The following is a 10,496-nucleotide window of genomic DNA, read 5'->3' as shown; positions in this document are numbered from 1 at the left end:
TCAGCTAATTTGCTAAGGTTCTGTCCTTTCAGCCTCCTTCTGGACGGGAGCTTCTGTAAAAAGCTGGCTGCAGTTCGCCATCTTGGCTCCGCCCCCCTGAAAACTCTTAATATTGGCTTCAAACATATCTTTCTGACTGGAGCTGAGGAAGCAAACCTGCTGAGAAGTATTCAGGGAGGTGTCCTCAGCCATCAGTGGTGCCAAATTTCCATATTTTATTCAGCTGTAAGAATTCTCAAGAAGACACACTGTCTCCTTGTTTGGAATCCATGAGTTATGTATGGTGCCAGAAATCTGGGCTTCATGGATTTACTCAAATTTCGTTTTAGTTTGTCCTGTCATGGCATATTCTGGTTTTTTCAAACATAAGTTGACAAAAAAGGTCCTTGAATTACTCCCAGACAGACTCACCGTGTTAGACCCCAGACCCTCACCTGAAGACCTCTCTGGGTCAGTGAATAGATGATCTTTTACACCAATCTCCAGGCTATGTCTCTGTTCCTTCCTCACATCCTTCTTTGATGGAAACATTTCTGAGCATCTCTCATGGGAGTATTGGGAGTGACTCAATCCAAATCTCTCTGGATCTTCACTGCTCTGACTTTTACAGAAAGAGATCCATGAGCATCCATAATGACACTTGGACTTGGATGTCTCAGGAGGGTCCCAGTGGGGATTTAAAAGTGACACAGACTCATGGACCCTGAGGGGCAGGCCCTACTGGTGTTGGATGAGCCTCTTTTGAAGGTGGTGCTCTAGTTTCTTCTGAAGCTCACTGCTGAGAGGAAAATCTCCAGGAAGGATAGAGCTGGGAACATAAGCCCTGGAGGACTGGCTGGTCAGTGTAATGTGGGGAGCTGGAGGGCACAAGTCTGCCTGAGATTTCTTGACCATGGAGGGCAAAGTGCACTGAACTTCTTGTTGTTTCTGGAGCATGTTCAAGGCACTGGGCCTCTTTCTTTTGTTCATGGACACCCACTCCATAGAGCCTCATCTGGGGCAGAGGCTCAGGTGGTTTAATTGGGAGTGGGGATTGCAGTTGGGTCTGAGACTGGCCCTGCATTACCTCCAAGGTCTTAGCATGATGGGGCTGCTGATGCAGGTGCAGCTCCTCTGCTCTGTCTCTGTGAGTGCACAGAGGAAGGGGAACTGCTGATTCATGCTCATCAGCAGTTGAGGTGGACATGTTTGCTGGAAGAGTTAGTGAATTGTCTGACGTAGGTTGCTCTGGAAAAAATCTCATTTTGTTTTTGTTTTTCTTCCAGAGCAGGAAATTACCCCTCTTCTTAACATGTCTCTCCAGGAGTGCTACAGCATCGGGGTTGGAAAGGGAGAGGTGACCACATTTTACAATGTTGCAGGCTTCAGCTTCTCTCAGACAAGAGGCCTCAGAAAGGTGAAAAGGTTTAGGTGGAATTCCAGTGGAATTGCCTCCTGGTGGTGAATCAAACAGTGTTGCTGGCATGTGTTAAGGAACACCAGGATCAGTGGGATCCTTTGCCTGGGATAATTTTGTTAAGAGGTCAACATCCTGGATAAGTTTGGGGTTGCCTGTAAGATAGTGTTCATAGACACAGGGCCCTCTGGTTTGAGACCAGGATCTGCTCTCTGAGTGTGATGTGGTAGGGGTGGGGAATGGTCTATGGGGAATTTGGAATACCAGGGAGAAACAGAGTCTGGGGGCAGAAAGTCACCAGAGAGATGGGGGTAAAGGAAAATTAGGTGAGGGGGTCTTCAGGTGAGGTGAGAAAGTGGAAGGTGAAGGTGGAACATGATCCCGTGGAGGGGCTGACATTTGGCTTCCAGAAGAGCTTTCTGAGAAGGTGGAGTCCAGAGTGTAGGATGAGTCTGAGTCTGTGTGGGAAAGTTTAGAATCTGAAGATGACACAGAGAAGTCAGTAGTATCTTCCTGAGACGTGTGTAATTGCACTCACATGATCTCTTTTGCTTTGGCCCAGATGTCAGAAAGCACCCTTCTTGGGAATATTTCCCCAGATGTGCTGGTGTCACCATCCTGCCCCCAGGGGCTGCAGAAGACAGGAGGAACAGAGCTGCAGTCAGGACCAGAACAAGGAAATGGGGGCTGCTTGCCTTGTGGGGGTGGGGCCCCTGAAACCTGCTCCCTGCTCACCTCACCCCCACCCCTGACATCACAGTTCACTCTGTGGCCTCTCCCCAAGGCCTTCACTCCCATGCCCATTACGTGGCCACCCATCCCATGACTGTGGCAGGTGCACTGAATCCCTGAATGTATGGAACATGCTTTTAGAGGGGACCAGGAGAGACAGAGAGACATTAGTCACCTCATCAGGGCAGAACCTGGCTTCCTTTCCTCCTTTCCTCCTCCGTGGTGGATTTTTATTCCTGAGAAACCAAGAGATTAGGATATGTATAAGGAAGTTAGAAGCAGAAAGATCATACAGGAGTCCCCTTATGGGAAACCCTTGGGATATTAAAGACAGATCAGCAGACAGGGTCAATCAGCAGAAAAGGAAAATGGTCAGCAGCAATATTAGCAAGGTTCACACGTGTATGTGGCCTCATTTAGAAAGTACTTTCATGTCCATTATCCCACATGCTGCTCAAAACCACCATGTGAAGCCCAGACACCAGTGGTCAGGTCAAAGAGGAATCTGAGCACCCAGGAAGTCAAAGTGGTTATGCAAATTCAGGAGACAGAAGTTCCAAAGCCAAACTAGTAGGTTGTCCTTCCTCACCATTCTCATCCTCATCCTCTCAACACCCAGTGCCCAGAGATGTGCAGAGCAGAGGCTCTGAGAAGTGCCTCAGGTCCCATCCTATCCTGTCTCTTCTCAGGACTCTGTTTTCCCAGCGACACTGTATCTAGCAAGTGACACCCTCAGAGATCATGGACCTGGGACCTCAGAGAAGAACAGGGAAGCTCACCCTTGCAGAGACCAGGGCAAATAAACAGAACCTTACCTCTGGTTGGTACATGTTTTTGCCTCCTCTTGGCTCTGCCCTGATCCTGAAAACAGAAAGAAAAGAGTAAAGTCTGGATTCACTTCTCTCCTCGTCTTCTCTAGGAAGCTCAGACATCCATTATCCACAAGTAATATGACTCCCTATTTTAATTAATAGAATTTTATTTTCCTTTATTAATTTTTTAAAGTGATATTTCCAATTTGTCCTTCTTTGAAAAACTCAAAGCCTTTGGTCTGTGAAAACCTCACTTGGTGTCCTCAGAAGTCCTGTGTTCACGGAGGACACAGAATCAGAAGATAACTCTCACATCTGCTCCTCAGAGGACCCTGTGTCCTGGGGACAGAGCTCAGTGGCTCTTGGCATTGCTTTCCTTCAAGGTTAAGTGACGACTCACATGACAAAGCGATTCAACATCGAATACTAGGAGAGACTATTTTCCTTCAGATAACTCATACTTTCTAAATATGCTAAACCAGGACCATGAAACCACTGTATTTGGGGTTTATTCCTGGGACCCACCACAACGCCCAGGCAGGCAGCCTGTGAGCCTGAGCTAGAAACCTCCATCCTCCAGAGCCCCCAGCCCTCATTCTAGAAGACGGATGTTCTTGCGACCTCTAAGCCAGCCCCACTCATTTACTGTGGGAATAGGAACGGGAAACAACAACAAAGACTTCCTCCAGGGTGTTTCTCATCATATAGATGTCATTCCTATCCCATGTGCTTTCAAAACAAGAAAGCGTCATGTCATGCAACATGTAAACTAGCAGCACCCCCAACCCAACCAGTAAGGTGAGCTGGGGGGTACATGTGGAGCAGAGCTGAGCTGAAGCTCTGCCACATTTCAATATGGAGCACAGTGTCCATCATCTTACCAGGAAGCAGCGTGAAGCAACTGAGTGCTGAGGGTGCCCACGCTCGGCTATAGCCCCAGGCCTGCATCACAGAGCACAGCAGAGTCACAGAGGCTTTCTGGGGTGGCAGAGGCGATGACAGGAAGACGGTGTGGTATAGCGCTTCCCCCAAGTGCACCAGATCTCTCCTCCCCTCCTGGGCCCTCTCCGTCCCTCTGTCTCCCCTGCCATCTTACTTTCTAACCCAAACTTTCTTCATATCATATATCTGCTTCAGTGAAATTTTCTATTTGTTTTATCCATAATCCAGATATTACCAGAATTCCCTGCTAACGGGGCAGAGCCCTTGACTTGAATCTTGAAAGTCTCAAATAGCACCTGGAATTTCTGCTTGTACCCAATATTTATACCCTCAGGATGTCCTCACATCCATGTTATCTCCAGGATGCTCTTGTGAGATCCCTTTGGAGGAGGCTGTTCCCTGATTCTTGCCTCCCAGTATCAAGAATGAGCCCTGGTGCCTAGCCAAGGAGGGAGTGAGCACAGACACAAAGCAATCACTGTCAACGTGCACCTGTTATAGAGCAAAGGCCCATGATGTGTAAGGAGAATATATCTCATAGTGAGACAGGACCTGCTCTGAGAATGGAGAAGAGACTGTGAAGTTTGAACACACCTTCCTACATAGGCTGAGTAAGGAACCTGGTTTATCCCCCCTTTGCCAGGCAGGATTGGGTGTGGCCTCCTGCCTTTGGGGTAACTGACATGTTGGGGCTCCATAACAAACTTCTTAACAACATGCCCGTTTCCCATGAACCTTCCCATGAGTGTATGGAGGTCGAAATTCGCCAGTTTTATTACATGACAGTGGGCCCAGTGAGCCAGGTCAGTGTACGATCACTAGGGGTCCTCACTATGTTCCAAGTGGGGAACAGTCTCTAGCTGGAACTCACTGAGACCCTGCATATCCTCAGGGGACTGCAGGTCCCACCCGGGAGAGGTGTTCACGGATACTTCACTGAGCTTTAGCTCTGGTCGCTACATCCTTTCAGTGTGTCATCATGCGCTCGTTTGTGTGGTCATCTGTTATTTCATTCTTTCTTGAGCATCATTTACATGACCTAGAGGATGAATTATGTTTGTTGAGCTAACCGTTCTACAAGGAATGTTAATGTGGATGAATATTCTTATCTCCTTTAAAACAATAGTTCACCCTTTCTGCTGCTGATATATTATTCAGCCGTAATGAGAAACTAACAATCTTGTTGAACAGTCTCCCTTCGGCCTGAGATCTGACACTCAGCCTGTGGCCGACAGGAATGTGACCTCGTCAGGTACCTGTGCTAAGACCTGAAACTTTCACTGACGTGGCCATTCTAATCCAGCTGTGTATTTAATGTGTGTCTAGTTGACCTTATCTCCTCCACCCCAAATTAGTTTATCCCCTATCACATTCTAACCCCATCCTTCCTTTATGAGAAGAGCTTTCTTCCCAAGCAGAACACTTGGAGGATTCAGTAATGCAGAATAGTGCTTCTCAATACTGGTAGGCCCAATACCCCTTTGTGTAAGATAGTTTGTGACAGTCCTTTCACTCTACTGAAAAGAAATACAAGTCACATAATTTACCAGTACACATAATTTTTAACAAGTTAATAAAGTCCTGACCATAATATGTACATTAAGAAGGCAAAACAAGGGGAAAGTCTTTGATAATTTAATGTATTATAATATTTAAATGTTCAGATCTGACTTTACTAGAAAACCTGAGAAAGCAATCAGATGTATATACATGCTTAAAAATGAATAAATGTGGATGAACAGCAATAATTTTGCTCATGAATTTTCTTTATATGTGAAAGAATTCTCTTTGTATTTCTACACATACACAGAATATACCCAATCATGGGGTCGTGGTGACAGCCACAAATGCAGGTGTACCCAGGTGTTGTGAGCTGACATCACTCAGACTTTCAGAAAGGCCTTGCCATTGTTGTGGGATTTTCTCACAAGGGAGCAATTCTTGGTATGGAAGTACCTCTTCCCTTAGTTCCTGTAATTGTTGCATTTAAAAGTTCAGGGTATATGAAACTCGTTAAATACATTATGTGTTTCTATGTAAGGTGATGTGAAATCCAAATACCATGCAGTCCTGTCACCTACATAAATATCCCTTAGCTTATTCACAAGTGAGGCTGGGACCCTTCCATGTACTGCAAACAAACCTCACATCATACCGAGACCTGAACAACCCCTTCCCCCTCCCCTGAGTTCCCAAACCCTGGCGAGGGGTCAGTATCAACTGTGTTTAGGACCACAGGTGGGGTGGTGGATATCAGTGTGGCCCCTGGAAAAACCTCCATGTATTTTCTGCCTAGGAGAAAGAAACACAGTACATACAAATATTTTTATCACAATGGGAAATCCCAGTGTGTATTCATTTATATTAACCATGAAGTAATTATGGAGTGGTCCCCTGTTGCGTATGTCCAGAAGAGAATCCCTGATTGACAGGAAATGTATGTTTTCATATCACAATGAGGAACTGATTTTTGTCACCATTGGGATTCAGAAAGCTCTTCCTGTTCTGAGGGAAGCAGAGCACGTCCCTACGGGCTCTCAGAGTGACCTCAGTTCAGTGCCCATCTGCAGCTGGAGCAGCCTGGTGACCCTTGTAGGTGGAAGACGCTAGAGCCTTGGGTTGCTCTACAAGGGCTGGACATTGAGCATGGGTGCAAGCAGGGGCTGGGACAGAAGCTGGGGGGTCTGTGAGGAGGGCTGTGAGTCCAGAGTGTGTTGAAGAGATCGCCACCCAGAGGCAATGCTGCCGTGACCCCAGACTGCGTCTTTGGCATCAGGTCTCTAGTGAGAGACACTGGAGGGTGATACAATGACCCATCGAAGCTCTTCAGTGAGCGTGTGTGTGAAAAAGAGAGAGACAAGCAGGCAGAGTTATGTTCTATCCTGAACCAGGCAAATTCTCTATCCGAGCAGAGAAGATCCCTTGCTAAGGAACTAGGAGAGGTTTTACTTTCCTCTACTTCCTCCTCTCTCAGTTCCACCTCAGGAAGCTTCACCAGAAGAACAGGAGATGCACTGAAAAGCAAAAATTTTTATTAAGAGCTGGCAGTGCCAACTGTCTGCCCCCAAGATCCTCCACCCTGTGCATCATGCTTTGGTCAGCAGGGCCCAAGCACAAGGGCTGGAGCACACTGTGCAAGGGGAAAGCAGGTGCCCTGAAAAGGGTATTGGTGAGCTCTCCATCTGTCATGTGGGATCCCAGGCTTGGAGCACCTGAGCCTGAGTGACGCTCTGAATGGAGGAGTGTGGCCTCACAGCCTGAGGGGTCGCCTCTGGGATCTGAGTGAATGAGCCACCCAAGCTGCCCTGGTGGTTCTGAGTTAGTCTGAATCTGAGAAGGGCTGGGCAAGCCGAGGGGGTCAGGAAGTACTTCTGCCTTCTGCCTCAAGTAGGGCCAGGCTTTGGCTTCTGGAGTAGAGTGGGCAGCCCAGGTCTTGTTGAGTGTCAGACAAGGGCCCCTCGAGGTGGTGGTCACTGAGGGAACAGCTCTGCAGGTCTGGGCTGCCCTTATGTGGCACACGCAGAGGTTCTGTTGGTTCTCTAGAAAGTTCTACAGGGTAATCAGGATGACCTAAGTGCACAGAGCAAATTCCATATCATTTTCATGTTAGGGCATGGGGTGAATTATTCAAGTCACCTCTCATTGTGTATTGTTATGTTCTAATAACCCCAGCTGCTTGTACTTTTTTTTTTTTAATTAAATTCTATAGCCCCAACAAGTGTCTTCACAAGCATGGGGTTTGTCTGGATTATTGCACCTTTAAATGTTATCTGTCCTCTGATTGACATCAGAGCTTTGAAAGACGGTCCATGAGAGGAAGCAATTACTGGAGTCCCTATGTCACCATGCAGGAAATTCTAAGCAAATTTCTCATTGACTTGAAAGAAGTCCTTTAACTTCCTCTCTAAGAGAGATATCCCCAAATCTCCACTTGGCAAGGGAACTCCCGCCTGAGGCCATGAGGGAAAGCTTCTCTTCAGCTGGTTCTAACCAGTGCAGTAGGACAAGAAAACAAAGTAAATAGCAACCAAATCCCGTGGGAAGAATTAAAACTTCCTTGAGTGTTGAGTGCCCATGTGATTCTCAAATGAGCAAGAGAACTGACTTTAGCAAGTCCTCAGTATATGAGATCAATACACAAAAATTAATGGCATTTCTATAGGCTAGCAGGGAAGAATCAAACTGAAATACAAATATCTTTGAATTACAAAACATTAAACTTTGAGATAAATTTGACCCCCAAATGCGAGTCCTGTACCCCAAGAAATACAAACATTGCTAAAGGAAACTAAACAAGATCTAAGAAAGTGGAGACAAGCTTGGGTGGGTTGGGTCAATGTCAGTTCTTCCCCCGCTGATCTATGGATTCAGTGCAATCCCTATCACAATTCCAGCAGCCCTAGCTATTTTTCGGTGTTTCTACACAAGTGAGCATACTTCTGTGTGATGCCCATAAGGATTAAATCAGTGCTCAGCTAGGGCATGGCAGAGCTCAGATTCATAACGGCTGACAAGAAGAGACAGAGGACTTCTGAGCTGGAAGGGGCTTTTGAAAGGAACTGACCTAACTTCCACGGATAGAAAGGGAAAAAGCCAAGTTCAGGGGCAAGAAAGCAACTTGTCAGGGTCTCACTGCAATTAAATTGCAGCCCTCCTGACTCGCAGATGGGCAGTCTTTCCAAGAAGCCACTGAATAGCTAGTCTTCCTGAACGCCTCTTTAAAAACAAACAAAAAAAATTAGGTCTGAAAGTGGGTCTCCCTGTTTTGTTTTTTCCTGAGTGGGGAATTGAGGCCCTGTAAGGAAATTATATTCCTTCTTGCCCTCTTCAAATGCCACGTGTGCATATAGCCAATGAGCTGTCACTCCGGCTGAAACGGGTGATAGGAAGCTGCAGTATTGCATTGTATTAAAATACTTGATTCTGAAAGAGGAAATCATATCTTGTGCCCAGGCTAAGCCCGAGGCTAGAGCAAAGTATAAAATCAGGCAGTTTGAGAAAATCTGAGGCAGAATCAAATGAACAGCCAGAAACACAGCGGGTGCTGACTCGCAGGAGGCCTTTTGAAAGCCTCCTTTCCTGGAGACCCTGGCAGTAGGAAATGCACCTGGCCTTGTCTGGTGACAGAATGGGTGACCAGGATGACACTCCGAGTATCTCACCAGCCCTCAGGATGTGCATCATTAAAGCTTGAAAGAGGAAACTTTTTAATTTTTTTTATTAAATCATTGATCATTAATGTATACATTAATACTTTTATGTGGTACAATGTGCTGATTTCATATGCAATTTGGAATGCTTACATCATACTGGTTAATATATCTCTCACCTCATTTACTTAATTATTGTGTTAAGACATTTATACTCTATACTTAATAGATCCGACATGTTCCCTTGCAATCTGCACCATAGGTATGATCCCAGCATTCACTCTCCCTCCATCTGACCTCCCGCCTCCACTCCCATACCCCCATCCCTCCTTCTATCCTGGGCCATAGTTGTGATCTAGTCTTCATATGAAAGTGAGTGATTGTAAATTGGTTTCATAATAGTACAGAGTACATTGGATACTTTTTCCTCCATTCTTGAGCTACTTTACCACATAGGATATGTTCCAGCTCCATTCATATAAACATAAAAGAGGTAAAGCCTCCATCATTTTTAAGGCTGCATAGTATTCCATGGTATATAAATACCACAATTTATTAATCCATTCACCAGTCAAGGGGCACTTGGGCTTCTTCCATGACTTGACTATTATGAATTGAGCTGAAATGAACAATCTGGTGCAAATATCTTTGTAATAAAGTGATTTTTGGTCTTTTGGATATACTCCTAGTAGAGGAATTGCAGGATCAAATGGCAGGTCTACTTTTAGATCCCTGAGTATTCTCCATACTTCTTTCCAAAAGGGACATATTAGCCTGCACTCCCACCAGCAGTGCAGAAGTGTTCCCTTTTCTCCACATCCATGCCAACATCTGTAGTTTGGGGATTTTGTTATATGAGCCACTCTTACTGGAGTTAGATGATATCTAAAAGTGGTTTTGATTTGCATTATTTCTCTGCAAATTAAAGATGATGAGCATTTTTTCATGTGTCTGTAGGCCATACGCCTATCTTCTTCAGGGAAGCTTCTGTTCAAGTCCCTTGCCCACAAAGTAATAGGATTACTTGTTCTTTTCTTATTAATAAGTTTGAGTTCTCTATGGATTCTGGTTATCAAACCTTTGTCAGAAACATAACCTGCAAATTGCAAATATCCATTCCCATTCTAAGGGCTGTCTACTTGTTTACTTACTGTGTTCTTGGTTGTGCAGAAGCTTTTTAGTTTGATCAGATCCCAATAATGTATTTTTGTTGTTGCTTCAATTGCCCAGTGAGTCCTCCTCATAAAGTATGCTCCCAGGCCAATTTCTTCAAGTGTTTCCCCTACACTGTCTCTAAGAATCTTTATAGTTTCATGTCTTCAATTTAAATCCTTTATCCAGTAAGACTCAATTTTTGTTAATGGTGAAAGATGTGGGTCCAGTTTCAGTCTTCTACAAGTCTCCAGCCAGTTCTTCCAACACTGTCAAATAGGGAATCTTTCCCCCAATTTATATATATATATA

The 10,496-nt window shown here is 45.4% G+C and overlaps 1 long non-coding RNA gene across 1 annotated transcript in view; it reads right to left on the bottom strand.

Moving 5' to 3' along the window:
* Positions 1 to 1,770: 1,770 nt before the first annotated feature.
* LOC111728612 overlaps positions 1,771 to 10,496 on the bottom strand; it is a 31,089-nt gene continuing 22,363 nt past the window's right edge. Inside the window, exons 2-4 of the long non-coding RNA XR_002775852.1 lie at positions 2,944 to 2,989; positions 2,304 to 2,364; positions 1,771 to 2,027 (exon numbers count right to left, since the gene is read on the bottom strand). This is a non-coding gene — a long non-coding RNA (uncharacterized LOC111728612). The remainder of the gene's footprint in view (positions 2,028 to 2,303; positions 2,365 to 2,943; positions 2,990 to 10,496) is intronic.

The sequence above is a fragment of the Otolemur garnettii genome, unplaced genomic scaffold (genome assembly GCF_000181295.1).
Source record: "Otolemur garnettii isolate 467f Iridium unplaced genomic scaffold, OtoGar3 scaffold00173, whole genome shotgun sequence".
In the NCBI taxonomy this organism is placed as follows: domain Eukaryota; kingdom Metazoa; phylum Chordata; class Mammalia; order Primates; family Galagidae; genus Otolemur; species Otolemur garnettii.
This window is presented reverse-complemented; position numbering and strand designations above follow the sequence as displayed.